General features: G+C 40.2%; 1 protein-coding gene and 1 long non-coding RNA gene across 29 annotated transcripts in view; one reads left to right on the forward strand and one right to left on the reverse strand.

The window, feature by feature from the left end:
• DLG2 (discs large MAGUK scaffold protein 2) overlaps window positions 1-22,804 on the reverse strand; it is a 2,072,859-nt gene that overhangs the window by 199,885 nt on the left and 1,850,170 nt on the right. The gene's annotated exons all lie outside the window — the stretch shown is intronic.
• Window positions 220-12,301, forward strand: LOC109267392 (uncharacterized). Its single transcript, XR_002080084.2, has 3 exons — window positions 220-379; window positions 866-944; window positions 11,854-12,301. It is a non-coding gene; the product is annotated as an uncharacterized LOC109267392 (long non-coding RNA).

Consider the following 22,804-nt stretch of genomic DNA (forward strand, 5'->3'; position numbering starts at 1 on the left):
CAGTAGCTCCTTGCTGGTGAGATACAGCAAATGTCAACAAGCCAGACACACTTAAACATTCAGAAAAATGTCTTGCTATTCCTCTCCATATATAATATGCCATATGACACCACAGTTAAATCTGCTACTGACAAAAAAAAAAAAAAAAAAAAAAAAAAAAAAAGTACGTCAAGCTGTTGGTTTCCATGAAATTTGGACAGAGGCAAAAGAACACAGCAGAAAGGAGTCCGGGAAGGTACAGCTTCTGTTTCTTTCCTTCAGAGGAGGAAATGACTTCCTATGGCTAGCTGACCAGGAGTTAGTGCTCACCCTGCTTCTTGCCAGGACCCAGAACGAGGACCTGGAGCATACCCAGATGAGGATCAGAACGCAGCTTCAGGTATTCTTAATGGGGATAGGAAACTAGAGACAACAGTTACAAGTTACACAAATTCAACAGTCATGCCGTGTGCATTTGTTTGTCCTACGGGTGCGTTGTACAGCTCTTTCCATACGAACCAGTCTTTTCTTTCACTCCCTTTCCACATCATCAACAGGCATGCCAAATGCAAATCTCTTCGGATTCTGATCCCATCCCGGCAAAATGCAGGGACTACCACCATACGGAGTTTCACAATAATCTCCGCAATGACAATTATTCACAGCCCCTCAGGTCTGTTTGCACAAAAGATTGCAATTTGAATCCTGTCTTGTACAGGTTCAGCTCTGTTGGAGCTGGTTACCGGGCAAACAGTCTGTTTTAAGATTTACCGATTGCTGGGGAGAGTAAGCTGGGGGGTGGGGATGGACAAACCACCCTGTACATACCTCCTGTTGGCAGCTAAGAAAAACAATTTCATGACAAAGAGACTTGTTCTTTTCAAAGCTCCTCCAACAAATGAAACTGACAGAATGAAACCTGAGAAACTTTAGCAACCAAAGAAAGCAGCCTTCCAAGGATCAAGGTGAATAATTGATTTGTCGGGTTTTGTTTCATCTTTTAAGCTATTTTGCTCATTAAAGGGGAACTGTGGAATTTGTCAGAAGCCCAAACACTGACACACACTTATGACAGCAAGTGCATACATATTCCAAACTACACATTCATTTGCCAAGCTTATTCAACAACAACGATTAGCTGCAAAGCCAGGGAACTTACCGAGCACAAAATTATTGGAACAAAGCAGGGAGGAGGCAGGAGGCACCACAGGCAGCTTCTCCGTCTCCTTGGTGCCAGGTTCTCCTGTCTGCCGTCCGGTTCACACTTGCCTTTATAACTAAGACTCCGACAGAACTCACTAGCGAAACCTGATGAATTATAAAACAGCCCCTCCTAGACTCTTATATTTTACATCACAGGGGGTGACCATGCAGCATCCTCGTTCCCTGGGTACATATATTTCCTTGTAACTCATCCTGATAAATATATCAGCTTTGGGAGCAGTGACAGTAATTGGTGCTTGGGATGTACCAGCATTAACCAATAAGATGCTTTCCCACCATCAGTATTGCACCCCCATCCTCCACTTGCGTTCCCCCACACCTTGTTAAGGTGGATCCACCCAACCCAGTAGGGGGTAGGCAAAGATGGCAAAATGCAAAAAGCCCCTGCATCTCAAACATAGGCATAGGGAGCCATAGTATTCAGGGTTAATTCTCATCATAGTTCCGTAAAGATCAGCCCTCACGTTTGCATAGCATGTCACAGTGTACCAGACACTTCCACTCTCTCTGAGCCTCCTCTCAGCAACCAGGAGAGGTATACAGTATAAGGGAGCTGCCAGGGCTCAGGCAAGTTAAGTGACTTTGTTCAATTGCTCACCAAAATTGAGGGGTTCAAGGAACCCTGGCAATTAGCGAGAACACCTTTTTGCTGTGCACATGAGGAGCCCATAGCAAGAGAGATAAAGTGACTTGTCCAGAGCCCACAGTTTCCACGTGTGATTTGAGCCTGAACCCAAACCCAGGTCTTCTGATGTCAAGAACAGTGTTGTTCTATCCTACTATGCTACCTCTAGAGCATGGAAGCCCTAAAAATGAGAAGGCATGCAGAAATCAGTAACAGTATCATTGATCGGCCCCAAATCATTAATAGGCAGCCTACATGGAGGAGCAGAGCAGTGCCTGAACTGTTCGTTTCCTCTCTGACAAGGTCAGCATTACGTCTTTGTGTTCGTTGAATATCAATGCTAGAAAAAATTGATAATAATAATAGCTACTATTGAGCACATCTAATATGTCAGGCAGTGTTCTAGGTGCTTAGCCTAACTTAATTTTCAAAACATCCCTATGAGGTAGGTATTGTCATGAACAACATATGGCACATGAGAAAACTGAGATTCAGAGAGGTTAACAAATCTAAGCAGGATCACAGCTGCTAAGTGGCAGGGCTGGAATCAGCTCCAGGCAACCTGGTGTCAGAGCCCACACTCTTGAACAGATCTCCCTTTCCCAGCAGTGACAGATGAGCACTGGGAGCAGATTTATTGACTACGGCCTTTAGTAGAAATCAGAAAAAGATTATAGGATTTGGAACCAAATAGACTTGTGCTTAAACCCTGGTTTTGCCACTTACTTCCTGTAAAATGGGTTGCTTTATCTCTAAAATGGGTTTGCTAATTCTTACCTTGTGAGATTAAGTAAACTATATCAAGAAAATACAGTGCCTGACTTACAGTGCATACCCCTAAACTGCTAACTATTTTTCTTATCCTACTTCTTGTTGGAAAATGGATTTCTGTCTCCTTTTCCCTTTAAATTGTCTTTGAAATGTCTGCTGGTGCTGGCCAAGGAGTCTTCCCATCTGCCTGCTGTGAAGAAGGGGTAACAACCCCAGAGACTGCAGACTGTCACCAGGGATACAGGGACTCTCTGCCAGAGAATGGCAGGCCTGGGGCTCTGCTCTGGGTTGCCTGTTCAGCTCCGTAGCTCCTTTCCACTTCACTTCCACTGTTAGTCAACTGAAGTCACCAGCTCAGGGAAGCATATTTATAGCAGTTAGCTGTTCACAGTGAGACCAACTTAGGCTTACTTCACCTGTTACAAACAAGCACCCATCACAAAATTCATAACGACAATGAGTTTTTGCACATAGTTACACATCTACTGCCATTAAGTCAAAGTGTCCCAAGCAAGGAAACAGGTATCTCTTTCTCGAAGGTCCCACTGCAAACTCTTGTCCTAAGTCAGTCTACTCTAGCATTTGGCCATCCATATAAGAAAATGCTATGTTTGATGTGTGCAATCAATATTCCTTGAGAGACATCGGTGGTAGCCTTCTATGGGACAAGGTGCTGCTATAATGATCCAGGCTATGCAGGTTTAAACATGAGGGATTTTCTTAGCTATGTGTTTCTAGAGAATGGCTCAGTGGCCAAGTTAATTTGTTCACATATTAACTATCCCCTGCTTGTTTATTTTCCCTCTATGCATCTTACTAGGGGGTCTGGGATATGCATGGATGAGGCACCCCCTCTTTCATGACCGTACTTAATACTAGGCACTGTAGGAACGGGAGTATGCAACATAATGGCGGGGGGGGGGGGGGAGTGGTAGGGGAGAGGTACTTGAGTTTCTAAATGGTTCGAAAGGCCAGGTGTAAACACCGTGTGTAGCAAAGAGTAAATAAGTGATAACTATGCTTACAAGATAAATGTTTACTTCCTATATATTGATGTGTGGGTTATTTACCACATGGCCTGACAAGGCTTGGTCTATTCTAAGTCTTTCCATGGAAATCATGGAATCAGCTCCCTGATCTACGATGACCCCCCCAAAATTCCCTCCAGAGCCATGTCCTCCCTGTCCATTTCCCCACATTGCCTGACTATTCCACCATGACACAGCCCATGAAAAATTTATATAGACAAGTGTTTATAGTTTTTATATTATAACACACTGCTCTGTTTCCATGTCAAGGATAATCATAACATGTATTCTGTCATAATTATCCCCTCATGCTACCAATTGCTCCCAGACACAACAAACTGCGTGGAGCCTTGAAGCTATATCAGTACTTTGCTGATATTAGTGGAAGTTGTAACATTTACTGAGCACTTAGTATGGGCTGGAAATGTGTTAAACTTTACTTGCAATTGACATTTAACCCTCACAGCATTTTCAAATGGGTTATACTATAATCTCTGCTTTGTAGATGAAGACTCTGTGGCTGGAGAGGTTAGGTGACTTAATAAATGGCACAGTCAGAATAATGACCAAAGTCTAAGACTGCAGAACCTACTCTCTTAACTATTACATCCACTGTGTCTAAAAAGCTGAGGTAGCAGGTAACATAATATATAAGTGCCTATTCTCACTGTTTTTGCTTCTTCATATCCTAGTCTCTCCTTAACTGATTTAATTTACCTTCAAAATCCCACCAGAAGTGCTTTTATTAAGTAAGTAATGACAGGCTCACTAATAAGACCAATCGCCAGTGTACAATCTCATGTACTCCATTTCTTCCCAGCCCTTTGGAAGAATTAGTTACAACTTCCCTGAATCAACCTCCTTCCTTACTTGGTTCCTGAGACCCCCTTGGTTTCCCTTTTACCTCACCAACCTATCCTTCTAAGTCTTTCCTGCTGGTCCTTCTCCATTTCCAGATATTTCAAATTTATACTTCCCCAGGGCTCATCATTCGACCTCTCTATTTGCACTCACTTGCTAGGCCATAGCATCCAGTCAAGGCTTAGATGCCACCTATAGTTTAAAGACTACCTACACTAGTCCCAACCTGTGCCCTGCACTCCAGACTTTTACACCCAGTTGCATACCACATCTAGGAATCTCCACTCGACTGTCTGATAGGCTTTTCATATTTAAAATGTTGAAAACCAGACTGTTTTCTTCTCCCAAATCTGTTGTACTCCCAATATGTTTCAAGAAATGACATAATCATTCACCTCATTGCTCTGGCCAAAAAGCTGGGAGTCATTCTTGACTCTTCTTTTTATCTTATATCCCACGTCTTACTCATCAGCAAATGCTGCTAATTCTGTCTTCCAAATATATTCCAAATCTTTCCTCCATCTCTGCCCCATCCCCAGTCTATACCACCATCATCTCTCACATGGGTCTCTATAATCGCCTCCTAACTGTTTTCTTTATTTCGACTCTTGCCTTGCTACAAATTACTGTCCACACAGCAACTGGAGTGATTCTTTTAAAACAAAAATCAGACCCTAGCAAAAATCACCTCCCTTCAGTGGTTCCCCTTTCACCTAGGATTTACTCCTGTTCTGTAGTCAGGAAGGATTCTGCTCACATGTCTCCTCATAGAACTCTTTGACATCCTGCATAGAATGGCATATTCCCTTCCCCTGTTATTTTATACTCACTTGTTGAACTTTATTTTTATTTATAGTACTTACCTCTACTTCAATGTGTGTTATATATTTACTTGATACTCACTTGTTGAACTTTATTTTTATTTACAGTACTTACCTCTACTTCAATGTGTGTTATATATTTACTTCCTTATTTCATTATCGTTTCCTTCCTCCCACTAGAGTATAAGCTCCATGAGGTCAAGGGCCTTGTCTATTTTGTCTAAGGCTGAATCTAGCACTAGCACAGGGCTTGCCACATAATAGGTATTTAATATATGTATTAAAGGATGTGTTCAAAGTCCTATCTTTACTGCTTCTTAGTTATATATCCTTGCATAAATTGCTTACTGTCCCTAAATCATAAAGTCCTCAATTATAAACTTTCTTAACAACAACAACAACACCCTTACATTGTTCTGGTAATTTATAAAGTATTCAACCTGTCCTGTGACTGACTTTGATACAATTCCATGAGATTGATCAGTGCTATGAGTTCACTTGTATTCCCCCAAAACTCATATGTTGGAGTTCTAACCCCCTGATACCTCAGAGTGTGAGGTTATTTGGAAGAAGGATTGTCTCAGTTATAATCATTTAAGAAGTCGTCCTACTGAGATAGAGTGGGTCTCTAATTCAATAAGGCAAGTATCCTTATAATAGGGGGAAATTTGGACACAGGTGTGTGCATAGGAAGAACACTATGTGAAGACTGGAGTCATGCTGCTAAAAGCCAAGGGATTCCCAGAAGCTAGAAGAAAAGCCTGAAACAGATCGTTGTCTAGCACCTTCAGTGGGAGGATAGCCGCATTGATACCTGATTTCAGATTTCTGGGATCCAGAACTGTGAGACGATACATTTGTGTAAACCACCCAGATTGTGGCTAGTAGCCCCAAGAAATTAATACAGTCAGTCAGATATCTTCATCTGACATGTGAGGAAATGCAGCTTAGTAAAGTTGAGAAAGCTGCTCCAGGTATCACAGCTAGGAATTTGTAGGGCCTGAACTTAAACCGATCTATGTGACTTCAAACCTATGCAGAGCAGAGGCAAAGGTCCCTAGAGGCTGTCCCTGACCCTCCCCTCCAGGGCAGGGTGAGCAGAGTCAGTAGGGTGTATGACCTTCCTTTATGATAAGATTATGTCTTTCCTACTGTTTGTTTTCTTCCCATTGTTTTTGCTATTAAATTGTCTTTTTATTTCTGAAATGACAGTGAGAATAGATCTTAGTTTTTTTGGTCTTTTTTTTTTCTGTGTTTTTCATTTTATTGGCAAGATAAAAAGCTGGTAATTCTGTTGGTCTATAAAAGTTTGTTCTGAAATGTTTCTGGTCTATGAATTATAAAAGTCGAGGAACAACTGTTCCAATGCTGTCCCCTTATAACAAGTAAGAAAGCTCTTCACATGTAGCAACATTTGGTGGTGGGTAGAAAGCTTTTCTTTCAATCGGCTGAAAGGGCCCCTCCCTGCTCTGATAAAAAACCTGTGCTAATGGTCACACTCTCTCATTTTAATACCAATAAATTAATTTTGTATAATCCCATGCAACAAAGTTATATAACTGAATTTAACAATATTCATTTGTAACTGAATTTAATGTAATTCAGACTTTTTCTTAGTCTTCTCTCCCTTCTTCCTGCTTTGTTAGTGAGTATTTTCTATTTGAGTAAAATTTTGATTTGATCCATTTTCTTTGGGTTCAGGACCTATGGGTCTGTGCAAACATCTGAGGATTAAATGAGATCACCTCTGTTGAGTATCTATAACATTGCCAAAGCTCTCAGTAAATGCTACGTCCCTTTAAAGAAAGAGGTAAAGCTTTATGTGTCCACGAGGGAAGTAGCTTTATGACTGAAGGAGATTTAAAGCAACTGGATGACTCTGCAGGATCAGCCAACCTGAAGAGTGTTAATGAACTTTATCCTTTTGTTGAGCATGCAGTGATCCAATAGACAGTTTATAAAAATTATGGTAGTCTATTTTTATTAATTCATGCTCATGAATATGTGTGGATTTATATAGGTGCACACCTGTGAACATATATATATGTGTGTGTGTATATATATTTTAATATAAATTTTAATATTTTAATATTAAAATTTTAATATATTTTAATATAAATGATTTTAATATAAATTATTGACTTAAGTCTGTACATCCTCTTTAGTTTCTAAGAAATACAGAAGGAAAAAGCCTTCATACATACATATGAAGGATTGCTTTCTTCATTTTTCCATTATATGGTTCCCTATAATCTCATTAATATCCACTAATTTGTCCTGTCTTGGGGAACTTCAGTAAAGACAAATTTCAACCCATCTCTTTGCAAAGTTATGTCAGACTCCAAATCAATGAAGAAGGAATTCCTTCATTTCATGAGTATTTATGGAGGGCCTAGTATGTTGCAGGTGTGGATTCCAGAAGAACAGTATATTCAAGGTCAAATTTTCTGTTCCCTAGACTCTCATTCTAGGGAGTAATGAGCAGATAATGGTTAACTACACAGTGCATAGATTATTTAATAAGGTCTTTCATTAAAGTGCTATAGGTGTGTACAGGAAAGGTATCAGACTTAGTTTTGGGATAAAGTCAAGAAGGCTTCCTGGAAGAGGTAATGTCTAAGCTGAATTTTTTTTTAAGTTTATTTATTTTGAGAGAGAGAGAGAGAGAGAGAGAGAAAGAGGCAGGGGAGGGACAGAAAGAGAATCCCAAGCACGTTCTGTGCTGTCAGCACAGAACCCCGACGTGGGGCTCAATCTTATGAACTGTGAGATCATGACCTGAACCAAAATCAAGAGTCAGATGCTTAAATGACTGAGCCACTCAGGTGCCCCTAAGCTGAATCTTGATGGATGACTAGGAGATGTCCAATTACGAAGGAGATATTCAATCAGAGTGAGAAGCGCATGGTAACACAAAGGGCTGTGGTGGGGGTGGGGACAAGAAGTTGATCATGGATCTCTATGGGAGTGGAGTTTTATCCACTTACCACTCCATAACCTAAGAATGTGTAATGGGGAAAAAACTAGCTTTAGAGTTTAGGAATACCAAAGAATGATCATTCTTTTTTCATGAACTTCTTCAATGCAATGAAGGCTAAAATGGAAAATGTCATGCTTTATAGTTAAACAGACCTGATTCATTCAACCTGACCTTTGCAAGTTGCTTAACTTTTCCGAATTGATTCTTTGTTCATTTTCTATAAAATGGGGATGGTAGGACCTATTTAATATAGCTGTTGTGTTATTTTGAAATTAAAAACGTAGGGGTGTCTGAGTGGCTCAGTTGGTTAAGCATGAGACTTCAGCTCAGGTCATGATCTCATAGCTTCTGAGTTCAAGCCTCACGTTGGGCTACGTGCTGACAGCTCGGAGCCTGGAGCCTGTTTCAGGTTCTGTGTCTCCCTCTCTCTTTGCCCCTCCCCTCCTTGCATTCTGTCTGTCTGTCTGTCTCTCTCTCAAAAATAAATAAACATTAAAAAAAGAAATTAAAGTTGTAAACTATCTTGCTACCTACCTGCCACAAAATGGACACCAGAGTGAACCTTAATTTGTACCTTAAAAACACTTGTGTCACTCATACCAATTCTTGTTTTCCATTGAATACTTCTGATTTCCTCCTAGACCAGATGTCGGAAACGTTTGATTGCTGAAATCATTTTAAATTTTTTGAGGACATACCCTCATGATATAAATATTTATATAAACTGTCAGGTGTATAGCTATAGTGTTATGGCACAGTATGTACATTATAAAACCTATATGGGAACAAAAATTTAAGGGCTGAGATGAAAAATTAATATAGAGAGAAGGGCTATCATCTTGCATACTCTTGGGATGTATATACTCATTTTGAAGAATACTAAGAAAATACTAGAAAGAAAAGATCCAAACTCATTTTTCATGGAGCACCTAGCAGCACAGAAAGTTCTAAAGACACATCTAGAAACTGAAGACCCAACATTGGGGCATTAGGAAGAATAGAAAAAAGCGAAAAACAAAACCCAAAAACTGTGTGGCTGACTAATGCCATTATTTGTCCAACCCAGTTTTTATATTTTTTAATTTTAATATATACTTTAATAAGAATAGCAGTTTAATATAGTAGAAATGTGTATAAACAACCAAATGTGACTGCCTCCTTTTCCAAATGTCCATGGCAATTAGAGAGTAGACAGATTTCTTAACAGGGTAATAGTAATAGTAACTCTTTGCCGAACACTTATAAGGAGCAGATACTATGCTAATCACTTTAGGTATATTTTCTTATTTCATCCTTATAATAATTGGAACACCACACTGCATCTCTCTAGAGGGTAATACACATATTTTAGGGTATGTTGGGAGTTTGCAAACCATGGCCTGCAGACCAAATCTGGCCCACTGTCTGGTTTTGTATACTGTGTAAGCCAAGAATGGTTTTCACATTTTAATTGGCTGAAAAAAAAAATCAAAGGAAGAATATGGCTTTGAGTCACATGAAAATTATACAGTATTCAGATTTCAGTACCCATAAATAAGGTTTTATTGGAATACAGCCATACCCATTCGTTTATGTACTATCTACGGCTGCTTTTACATGACAATAGCAGAGTTGATTAGTTGCAATAGAGACCATATGGCCCATGAAACCTAAAATATTTAGGATCTGGCCCTTTACATGTTTACAATATGCTGACCCCTAGTTCATGTGAATGGAGGCACCTGAATTATGCAGGTTGCAGCTTGCATGGTTGTCCAGGTAATAATCCTATATGGAAATGGAGGCTCAGAGAGAATAAGTCATTTGTCCATTCCATGAGGAAATGGCAGAACCAGAGGCTTCTACGGCATATTTTAAAGGCTGAAATATGTCCGTATTCCTGCAGAGAGTTCAGGCCTTTTCTCTCTGGTGATCTCTTCTGGCGATATGACCTAGCCAGTTACCACCAATACAACTTCCCCACTGTCTTCTCTGTGCTCTCATGCCTAGATTTTAATATTACGATGGCTAAGGACAGGATAGGGTGGGGAAGGGGTCAATGGAACAAAAGCATAATTCACTCTTTTCTAACTATCTCCTTGAGCCTTTCACATACACACTTGGTCGCTGAGTATGAGGCTTTGCCGTCTCTGGCTGAGCTGAAAGTGATGAAAAGGGCATGTGATGGAAAGCTGGAAACCTCATTACTGGCTCTTTGCCTACAGAAACTCAGCCAGCTTATCTTCTTTCCCAAGGAACTTCAAACTTGCACTGGCTCAGCTGGTTCTTTCCAGGTGCCTAGAACAAGCGGCTCTGCCCAGCTGAGATCAGAAGTTGACAGATGAGACTCCGCACATTGTTTTTCTGTCCTGGAGAATATGTCCCATTTTCCTACCCCTCATTGTGCCAGATCCTCCTAGGGTCCCAGCCACTCCTGGGTTGTAATCTGGATACTATAAAATACAAGGCACAATAACTTCTTCCTGGACAGTATCCTGGAGGCCCAGATACATTAACATAATTTCTTTGGCTGCCCAATTATAGCCAGAATCTCACTTCTGAGCAGGAACTACTAACACTGGCAAGGCATCAACTGTGTAAAGTTGTGGGAACAGCTTTCACATGGGTTAATCTCACTGAGTCCTCCCAGCAAACAGATATATTATTCCCGTTTTAGAGATTAAATCACTAGGATCGAGAGGAATTGAGCATAGATTTTCATATACACTGGTAAAATGGTAGGTCTGGGCTTCAGTCTCGAGCTCTCTGGCTCCTAAATGCCTGTCACTTCAGTAAAGGAGCCATCCATGAAGAAGTCAGAGTTTTGCCATGATAGTCACTAAAAGCAAGCAAACACCCCCTCCACTATTCCCCTCCAAATCGTGGCATGATTTATACTTGGGATACAGCTCAGTATTATGGCTTTCAGTGAGGTGCAGAGTTCAAACTTATTAGCAACCTGATCCCCTGTTAATCTGTAAAATGGGAATAACAATGTGCCTCTTGTTGGGTTGTTGTGAGGATTATATAAAGAATGTAAGTATTCTGCTAATATGAAATGTTTAGAATACAGGCAAGTCTATCCAGACAGGAAGTAAATTGGTAGTTGCCTCAGGTTGGGGAAGGGATTGGGAGGAAATGGGGACTGACTGCTAATGGATATGGGTTTCTTGCTGGTGTTGAACATGATTGAAAGTTGATTATGGTGATGGTTGCACAACTCTGAATATACCAAAAAAAAAAAATAAATAAATAAAACCCAATGAATTGTATACTTTAAATAGGCAAATAATATGGTATATGAATTTAAAAACTATGTAGATAAGGTGCTAACACAATGCCTGGCACAGAGCAAATGTTTTATAAATACTAGTTTTTGTCATTATTGTTTGGAGGCAGAGACTGGCTGGTTCACCAAAATCATTTCCTCTTCTCTTGGAGCACAAAATGAGACCCCACCTAGAAGTTAGGTGTGCCCTAGTGTCTGAGTTCTGGCCAAGGGAATGTGAGTTCTGACCAATGACATGGAATGGGCCTGGTCCAATTCCCCTTGAAAGACTTCATGTTCTCTCTCTCTCTTACCAGCTCGATGCAAATTAATCCTTGAACTTGGAAGTCACATTTGAAGATGGAGGAGCCACATATAGCATAGAAAAAGTATCTGAATCATTGCCCTGAGAAAAGTTAAAACAAGTTTTGGACTTGATAAAAAAGAAAACAAAGTTCTGTTGTGTTTAAACCATTATTCATTTTGAGATTTTATTGTTACAAGAGCTAGTATTGTAACTAATATATTATAGTTATAGTTTTAACTCTTCCAAATTGACTAAAATAAATTGACTATGGATTGGCTGACCATGCTGGGTCAGGAAAGGTCCAGCCATTCCTTCAATACTGTCAAAAAGTCATTGGACAATCTGAGGAGCATATGCAACTTCTAAATAGCTTTCACAACAGGGGATCAGGATCTGAATCCTTGTTCTCCCCTCCAGTCCTCTCAGGAAGGGCCAAATGAACAGCAGGCAACATGCAATCAGACCATGAGCACTGGTAGGGTGTGGAGAAAACTCAGTCAGCCCTGTGCCTGTCGCTCTGCACTTCTGTCCTGCTCTCCTTCATGGAGGACAATGTACCCTATTCTCTTATTTGATAAAAAGGGAAAACAGTACAAATCAAATATTGTGACTCAATCAGATTATGTACCACCCTTGCTCAGTGCTTTCTAAAACAGCAGACTTCATTTTGTTAATGTAGAAAGCACAGAGAGCTATTAGCTCTCCTGGCGAATAACGCCAAATTATTTGATTGTTATTGTCTCTCATTCAGAAGATTGGCTGTCAGAAGGAAAAGTTCTGAGTCATGCTGTAGAAAAGGTGAACAGAGGATATGCAACCACCACCAAAAGGTGGCAGAGTGGAGAGAGAACAACTACTGTGGAGAGAGGGGATCTCAGGTTTATGAGCCCCTTCCCTCTGTCAAATGGAGCCAACAATGCCTTCCTACCCTTTCTCTCAGGAGGACACTGTGAAGACTTTACCAATGTAAAGTGAAAGTACATCAGATATGATAAAAATAGTTAATGATTCCTGAGTATTTCCAGTGAAGTTCTTACATATTGCTTGTTTAATCTTCTGAACAAGCTTATTACATTAGTGTTATTAAAAACTAGCCCCTCTTATGAGATAAGGAAACTGAGGCTCAAAGACGTTAAACAAAGCAGCATCTCCATGGTCATCTAGGTGGCAAGGAGCAGAGCTGGGACTCTGAGACCTGAGAGTCGCCAAAAGCTCACATCTCTAACCACCATAGCCTTCCCGGCTCTGTGCCAATGAAATGCACTCATCACAGTGAATGGGCACTTCTGCTGGAGAATCCAGAATGCCCAAAGCCAAGATGCCTACCCTTGGCTCATTCCACAGGCAGTGTCCTACAAGGTGGCTTGTACTCAGGCATATGAAGGGCCTGAGAAAATAATGAAACAGATAGGAAAAAGGGAAGAACAAAGACTACCGTCTTGGGCTCCAGAGACTAGGCTGCCTAAACACAATTCATAAAGTCATTCACAGACTCAGACCTCATAGATTTTGAATATCAGATCATTGAATCTGACGTGAACTTCTAGAGAGAAAGCATCCTTTCTTGCTGAAAACAGCTTCCCTTCTCCAGCACAGAATCATAAAGAAGAAAGAATCTGAATTTCTCCCTGCTTCCTGCTTGCCTGAAAGTTTCTTTTTTCCCTCAAACTCACAGTCCCATTGTTTCTCTTATTTCTTCTTAGTATGCTCTATTTAAACCAGATGGAGCAGTAGCATTTTGAAACTAGTCCCGAAGCCCAGGGGACTTGCATCACAAATAAATAAACAAATGAACAATTCAGCAATTGGTAAATCAGGCAGAATGAGTTTAACAACTGAGCTGGAAAAGTAGCTGAAAATCTATTCCCTGATGAAAGATCTGAATGTAACCCAGGTTCTCTTCACCTAACAGGTAACCACACTGACTTCTTTCAGCAAACCAGGGACGGAAAAGACAAGCAGTGGGGAGGCAGTTATGAACAGCTCCACAGAGATATTTGGTGGCACTCTGGCCACTCTGTATTACCAGTAGGCTGATACATTATCCCATGGTTGCTATGAAATATTTGTTCACCACCTATAAAGGCAAGACATTTTCAAGTGCTGCTTTTCTTTAAATATATTCTCCTTCCTTTCAGTCTTACATAATTCAACTATCATCCCATGTGAGGCTTAATTTAAAGAAAACCATAAGTTGAGTTAATTCACTGTGAAGGGTTATGGAAGTTATATTTATTCCAGAGAGTCAGCAGCTGTGTAATGGAGTGTCTATTATATGCCTGACCTACTGCCAGGTTCTGGGAACACAAATATGAATAAGACTCAGCCCCTGTCCTTAAGGAGTTCATGGCCTCCTGAGAGAGAGATGTATTCAAAAACTAACTGAAAGAAGTGTTATAGCCATTAGGGTAGAAGAGTTGTTTAGTGATCAGCTCTGAGGAGTGAGGGAGTATGTGTGGGGGAGGGGCAGAGGACAGGGATGGCAGTTCAGCAAAGGAGCCCTCTGTCTCTGCGTAGAAGATACTAGAAGCTGACGTCTACCAAGAAGACAGGTTGAGATGATGGTCTGGGCAGAGAAAGCAGGAAGAATGGGGGTGGCCATGCACAGTGTCCCTGTAAACACTTGAACACAGCTGGGAAATAAGGTCCTGGGGAAAGAAACAAGAGGCAGGCCTGGGGGCCAGGAGATGATCCTTCACTGCCCTGTGGGTCATGTGAAAGAGTGTGGTCTCTATCCTAAATGTTGTGGGAACATCTAAAGGACTTTAAACAACAGAGTAAACAAGATCTGATTTGTACTTTAGAAGATCACCGTGGCAACCATGTGGAGGCTGGGCTGGAGGTGTTAAGGCTGGCAGCAGGGAACAGTCAGAAGGCGAGTGCAACAGTCCCAGGAGGGAAGGATGGGGCCTGATCTCGCAGCCGCAGTGGGGATGTAAACAAAGAGAAAGAGGGCAGATGCTTAGAAGGCAGAAATTTGGGCTGGAGATAATGAAATCTGGGTTCTAGTTCCAGCTTCGGTATAATCTCTCCACGTAACCCTACATGAGTCCTTCCCTTTTTGGCCCCTGTTTCCCAATTTGTCAGGTGAGAGGGAGACATGTTATGGTTGTATATGAGAAGGCATGTTATTCATGTATTTGGTTATTATTATTCATTCATTGGGTAAGTTAATTGGTCAGGGAAGGCACTCATTCCTTTATGCATACTTTTGGGAGTCTTGCTCTAAAAAAGCAAAATGGTACTATGAAGAACTCAAAAGAAAGATGAAACTTGAAGTCCACAGCATTTGCTGATCATGCTTTAGGTGCAAAATATGTACCACACTGTCGATACAGGTAAGATGGAAACAGAAATGGCCAAGGTGTGGTCTCTGCTCAATTAGAGGGAATGAAGCAGTCTGTGATTAATTCATTTTAACAAACACTGACTGAGTGTCTATGTGCTGAGTATTGCATCTTCCACAGTAAGGAAAAAGAGGAATACGAGAGGAATAAGTCCCTGTCATGAAGGAGCACACAGTCACCAATAGATAAAGTAATATTGCTTTTAGAGAGCTGCAAAGCACTGTGAGAGCCAGAGATAGAGAATCTTACCAAATGTCCATCTTTGATCTTTGTCACAGCAAACAGGAGCATGAATGCTCTTTTCTGTGATCTAAGACTGCTAACAGTTCCCTTCACAAAAGCAGATGAAGCAAGGAGTCATTCACTTTTACTTTAAACAAAGACCTTTCTATGGTGACGTCCTATTATCAGGTGTTCCATATAAGAATAAGGCATGCTCTTTGCCCTCAAAGAAATCACAGGTCAGTGTGCATAACATTTTGTATTGTGGGAGGAGAAATAAGAAAAAGTTCTACTCTTTCTACCAAATAATCCAAAGTATCTTCAACAGCACCTAGCATATAATAGGTGCTCAATAAAGTTCAAATGAGGTGAACACTTTCAAATTTGTTACTACAGTTACTATTTGTTAAAGAAAGAAAATGAAGTTCACTCTAAAATAATAACACATACCTGACATTTAATTATCCAAAGAATTCACTCAGGAAAAATCACTTTTATGTAAGAAGTCATGAGTAATTAATCAAACAACAGGCAACTGGCTTGTTGTAATATTAATTCAAATACGGTTTCTAAGCAGCAGGTCTACATTCCCAAAGTCTTGAGAAGCAGATGGCATCTAATTTGCTTTAAGAGGCTTTGATTGACCACACTTGGTTCTTTAAGCCAGGGTGAGTTCAGTTTTGGAAGCGTTCGTTAAGAGAAATAGCTTCCAACCCCTTAAATAAAACAAGTGGTTTCTAAATGTATAGTCTGGAAAGACCATACTTGGGAATGGTCTTGCTTAGACATAAAATGGAGTGTTTTAGGGGTATGGAAGGAGAATTCCACTAGTAGCCTACTGAGAAATGGTGTTGACTTGACAAATGAGATCACATGCGTAATTAAGCTTTGACAAAAATTAAAGGGGCTAACAGTGCTAGTGAAATTAAAAACAAACAAACATGCATCACATTGTGACATTTTTTTTCCTCAACAGAGAAGCCCAGAGCATTGTGATCCAGCTGGTAAGAATTCTGACATGTAATTTAGAATCTTTAACCAGTAAGAAATGATTCTAAAGGACTTGGCAATAGGCCTGGCTCATGGACTCCATACCCTGTTACAGATGTGAGGTGGCCACCATATTGCCTACCATTGGGGAGAAGAAGCTATGGTAAAACAGCTGTCTCATACAGGGGCTTTGGTCATAGGCTGGCTTCTGGTCACAGGGTCTGACATCTGGCCTCTGCCACTTACTGAACTGTTAGGATCCTGGACAAGGTGCTTAACTGCACTTAAGCCTCAATCCCCATCTGTAAATGAAAACAGTAGTGCCTATCTCATAGGGTTGTTACAGGGAGAGTACATGAGATAATAGATGTAAACAGCTTGGTATAGTGCCTGGCACATAACAGGTCTGGTAACTATTAGTATTATAATTAGGATTGCTGAAAGGGAATTTTTCTTTCCACAACTGGCTAAAAAACCCTTGTTTCAAATACTTCTGAGACAGAAATAAATATATGGATGATGGATTTGCAGAAATGGGAGTGGGTGTTCCATTGTAATATAATTGTAATGTGCTGAAAACCACAGCAGTCTTGTGCCAATCACAAACCCTTTCTCATAGTAAGATTATTTTGTGAGTGAACCTGGAGAGTATCTTATTAATTACGTGCTTTAATGTTCCATTTGGTAATATGAGTCTCTTCTGAATTCTATTTAATGATATAATACAGAGAACTGTACCCTGGAAGGACCTTGGTTTGAATCTCACCTCAGTCACTTAATGGCAATGTGAGCTCTGGCAAAACAAAACCTTTCTGAGCCTCAGTTTCCACATCTATAAAATAGGGATAATCTGTTATCTATAAAATAGGGATGATGATGATCATCATCATCACTTTTACTGAGTTTTTGCTTTGTTCCAAGTTCTACCAGCCTTTACTAAATTATCTCACCCTCACTACATACTACGTTGCCTTCTAGAAGTGTGGTTGTAAAGGCAGGGTCTGTAGCCAAGAGCTCAGAACCAGACAGCTGGGATCAATTGAGTTGATAGCAGAGGATTGCTAAATGATGACCAAAAATATCAAAAAACTCTTGCTGCTTTCGAGACAGTCAGGTCTTTGACAGGTGGACAGCAGGCTGCAAATAGAGGTCTAGCAGGGAAGGGAAAGCTTTGTGAATATACACAAATATCAGAAACTTTGGGACCTGCAGTCAAACCTCAACCTCCAAGGCTTATCACAAATAACGACTTCGAAGATGTCTAGAGCAAACATCTAAAAGGTCACAAGGAGCACCTGGGTGACTCAGTCGATTGAGTGTCTGACTTCGGCTCAGGTCATGCATGATTTCATGGTTCATGAGTTTGAGCCCTGCATCAGGCTCGCTGCTGTCAGTGCAGAGCCTGCTTCAGATCCTCTGCCTTCCTCTCTCTCCGCCCTCTACCACTTTCTCTCTCTCTCTTTCTCTCTCAAAAATAGATAAACATTTAAAGGGTCAAAATAAAGGCAGACATGAACAGAGAGATAGGACCCTAAGTATGTCAAATTGATAGAGTGAAGAAAACAAAGCACACCAAGCTGCTCTACTCCAGGAAGTGCCCACTAGGACTCAGAGCATATAGCCTTAGAGAGAAAGTATGGCAGAAGGCAGCACATGGGGCTGCTGATGAAGGAAGGGGCACTATGGCATTTATTTATTTGTCAGTTATCTTTAGATTTCTGTGCCCACTGGGGTCAGAGGCTGGAGGTCCTTCTCTTGACTTTAAGAAAGCTATTTAACCTCTGTGCCCTGGTTTCATCTTTAAAATTGGGGCAATAAAATTATGGCACAATTTGCAGTGTGCTACTATGTGTTTGTAACAAGGAATGGAGAAGCTGCCTATGTACTGGCATAGAAAGATCTCCAAGACACATCAATAAGTGAATAAAGGATAGTGCAGGACAGAGTGTATGGGATTCTCCCTCTGGGGTGGAAGAAAGGTGGTAAAAGAAAAAAAAAAAAGTATGTGTATGTGTATGTGTATGTGTATGTGTATGTATATGTATCTGTATATGTATATGTATAGAGTTTGCTGTACTTGTGCAAAGAAATTCTAGAAAGATGCACAAAAGCCTAAAAGTGGTGGTTAGCTAAGTGAGGAGGATGGGGAGAAGGCAGGAAAAAACTTTTCAATAAATACCTTAGAAAAATCAAATTTTAAATTATTTTAAATAATAACAGGAGGATAGCAATTAGAACATACCTCATAGGGTTATTTTTAAGAATAAATGAATAACCTATTTAAGAGCTTAGCATGAGGCCTAACCTGTAGCAAGCAATAAATACACATTAGTGGGGACTATTTTTTCTTCTTGAGAAAGAGAGTGGGAAGGAGCCCTTCCTTGGCTTCTACTTGCAGTTCAGGTGCCCAAAGAGCTGAAGACAAGTTGTAGGAGGCTGGCTGCTGGACTTTCACTGAGGTTTTAGAAGCAGAAAGTCCATGATGTCTTGATTTCCTCCCAATCACCAAGCTGTGTTCCCAGGGATCAAGAGCAAACTGTCCACCCAGAAATATCATTTGAGCCTTCACCCAGGACCCATAACACAGTGGGCTAATGGGTATGGAAAGGTAGAGAATTGCAACTCCCAACACAAACACAATCTGTCCGTGACTCCAAGAACTAGAAGTGATTTAAAAACAGGCGTGCCTCAGAACAAAACATGAGAAAAGATGAACAGATGCCAATGAAATGTCACTTTCACTGTGTTGCTAAAAATGCTTTAATGTCCTTAAAGCATACACCTCAGTGGATTAGTTGGAAATGCCACAAAGGGATGAGAATAATAAAAATAAAAAACAGGCTTTGAAGAGAACCCTTTATGTAGTCACAAGATTAATAATCTATGTTTTTTTTTCCCCATCTGCACTGAAAAAGAAGATTTAATAATCAGATACAAAAGGTAGGAAATTATAGTGAATCACAAATATTCAGATATTGTAACCCAAACAATTGTTCTAGCATTGCCTGTGTTTTACTGGGGGTTATGCTAAGTGGCTGACAAAATAAAGACTCTAATTTTTAGTTCCTTAAGGATTAAAACACACAGCATTTGGAACACAGAAAAGTACCATTTTAGGCACTTGTTGGGGAAATAGCACACAAGTGATGCCTTGGTTTGGTTAGAGGCTTCCTTTAAGTAGGTTCTATAAAAGGAGCAAGCAGGCAGGGGTCCAGAAGATGGTGATGAGGCACCCCTTGTGTAACTGCCATATTGTTAGCTACAGTGGCTCAGAAAGTAGACAGATTTGAGCACAAACTCTGTGTCTATCAATCATTAGTTGAGTAGCTTCAGGCAAGTTATTTAGCCTAGCTGAACTTTAATTGTCCCATCAGTAAAATAGAGATAATTATAACGCACCTTGTAGGGATATTATGGGGATCCAAAGAGATAATATATTTAAGATGCATAGCATAGTGCCTGGGATATAGTGGATGTTCAGAAAATGTTAGCCTTTATCATTATCATCTATCTTCTCATTCATTAAGCTATTCACAAAACCATCATTGATTAGGGAGCATTTCAGGTCAAACTTTGGGTTGGGCAAAGGAAACCCAAGACACAGTCCTTGTACACAGGAAGTTCTCAGCCTAGCAGAGGAGATGGACAAAGGAAAGCAATATGGCATTGGGAATAGGATAGAAAGATAGAAGTCAGTGCCAGGCACACTGGGGCATAAAGAGGGATACTACAGGGATGAGGAAGGGGCTTCATGGTGGAGGTGATGCTGCGGTGTAGGGCTTAAAACAGGTATACATATAAGGCATTTGGGACAAAAGCAACAGGGGGACACAGACACTGGAAAGGAGGGGTGAGAAGAATGGTGTGAAGAGGTCCAGGGAACGAATAAGCCAGACAAAGAGGTAAGGCCAGAGAGGGCCAGGAGGTTCATTGTCTTCACAGAGGGCTGAGTACACAAAAAAGTTTTTATAATTTGGTGTGTTTGACAACTCAACTTCTTTAATTAGAAGCTGAAAGATAGTCAGCAATGCCCTGCCAGGGGACTGCCCTCAGACTGCTCCATATTATTATGGTGGAAAGATAATTTTGTACAACATTTGCCAGCCTTAGAAGAAACCCGCTGAAAGGGTGTTTTGCCTGATCTTGCCAGGACCTTATCCTTCTTTGCAAATTCAATGTTGGCTTGGGGTAGGTATGCATCAGTAAATTCCGCACCCCCCCCCCCCCCCGCCCCCATTTCTATTTTGCTGACAAATCTTCTCGTAAATACCTAGTTCCATTCAGCACAAAAAGGATTAGCAGTGTCAGTATTGATTAAAATATGTATTTTTAAAAGGAGGAAGATGTGAGGGTCACCTGGGTGGCTCAGTCAGTTAAGCATCCAACTCTTGGATATGGCTCAGGTTCGTGAGTTTGAGTCCTGCATCAGGTTCTGTGCTGATGGTGTGGAGCCTGCTTTGGATTCTCTCTCCCTCTCTCTCTGTCCTTACCGCCTCAAGTGAATAAATAAACTTAAAAATACATTAAAAAAAAAAGAGGAAGATGTGAACTTGGTGGTGGTGGTGGGGGGGGAATCCAGACACATACAGGTTCAAATATCTTCTGCTACTTAACAGAGGTGGGGATTTTTTTTAACCCTTGTGAATCTCCATTTCTTTATCTATAAAGGAGAATTTGATCTCATGGACTAGAATAATTAATGTCAATTATCTACTACCAAGCCACAAATAGTCGCCATCATTACTTCCTGTAAAACTAAAGTAGGGGATTCGGACAGCAGCCTTGGGAGACAGAATTCTGAGTCTGCAGGGCAGAAAGATTCCAGGAGGTAGAGGAAGCCAGGTCAACTTGTACTTCTAAATTGTGCCATGATCTGACTGGGCTGGACCCAGTGAAAGCTCTTAATTCCTGTGTGTTGAACTGAGGTTGGAAACACTCTGATCTCTTTCTCTCCTCGGTATATTGAAAGTTTCCCTTAGCAAGGCTGACCTTCACGGACCAATAAAGGTTAACTAAAGCAGTTCCTTTCACAAGTTTTCAAGTTACTTCAGGTCTGTAGATCTGGCGCAGAAAGAAGAGTTAACAGATGAGGTTTGCTAAATACAAGCAATTTTTATGTAGTCCATACAGATGTACTTAGGAAAGGATGTGACAGACAGCAAATGCACTCTGCTGGTAAGATATTGCAGTTCTTATCAAATGCCCTATAAATGATAATATAATGATACCTCAATCCAGCCCCCAGTGAGGACAATACATTACCCTCTATGGTACATCTGTGCTGCTCAGGCATTTCATAGACAGGACTGAACTCTCATACAGCCTTAGGAAAGCCACATGTTCTTGCTTTTTAATCTGGTATCTTTAACTGGTAAAAACTCATTACTCTTTTGAGCTACACATGTGCTTATAATGAAGCTCACTTATGATGAAATATAAAGAGAATCTTACAGAAATCCCATAATCTGGATCCTGTAAACCCACTGATGAAAAAAATTAGCAACCAAGAAACAAAATGGTACTTTATTAACCCAGGTACATGTAATATTTAATGCCAAGCATTAATGGAATAATATACATGAAAACCTCAGCCAAAACAAAAAAAATTAATTTCAAATAAGCTGTTTTTTCCATGCCAACTATCTTGAAAAGGTTTGGTTTTTAAAAAGTTGCAAAAGCTATAATATAGTCCAGCATAAATGGCCCATAACAAACTAACCCAAGGCTGATCATAACAATATTACTTACAGTAGTGAAAAAAACAGATACAACTTAAAAGTTTAATAATGACAAACTGACTAAATCAGTAGTGTCACATCCCCATAATGGAATCCTAGATCTCTTTAAAATTCACTTTTACAGAAGAAAAGAAAAGAAAAGAAAAGGTAATGACATAAAGAAATGCCCACAAAACATTATTAAATGAAAAAGGTGACTAACTCCTAGACACAGTATGGTACCAATTTTACAGAATTTACAAACAAGTTGTAAAGCTCTAACATAATGAAACTGGTAGGTATCATTTGTTGATTTCTTTTTTTTTTTTTCTAATTAGGAAGTAGTCTTTTAAAATATTTAATTTTGTAAGTAAAACTCTGGAGGTCAGTGGAGGTATGGAGAAGAATGCATTTGAAAGCATTGAAAAATTTGGCGAATATTAAAAATAATGTTTATAACATATAACATTGCTAAATGCTGATCTGAACTGAAGTAAACCAGGATAGGAAGGTTTACATATAGTATAACCTGCCCTATATATTTCAGGCACACAAATCAGACTGAAATTAAATAGGCCAAAATGTCAAGGAGTGTTGCCTCTGGCTAGTAGAAATTACAGATCGTTTCTTTTATCCCTTTTTTCTTTCCTATTTTTTTATAGGCCTCAGTATATCCCAAAGTTTT

Source organism: Panthera pardus, unplaced genomic scaffold (genome assembly GCF_024362965.1).
Source record: "Panthera pardus isolate Hobbes unplaced genomic scaffold, ASM2436296v1 HiC_scaffold_12, whole genome shotgun sequence".
Lineage (NCBI taxonomy): Eukaryota > Metazoa > Chordata > Mammalia > Carnivora > Felidae > Panthera > Panthera pardus.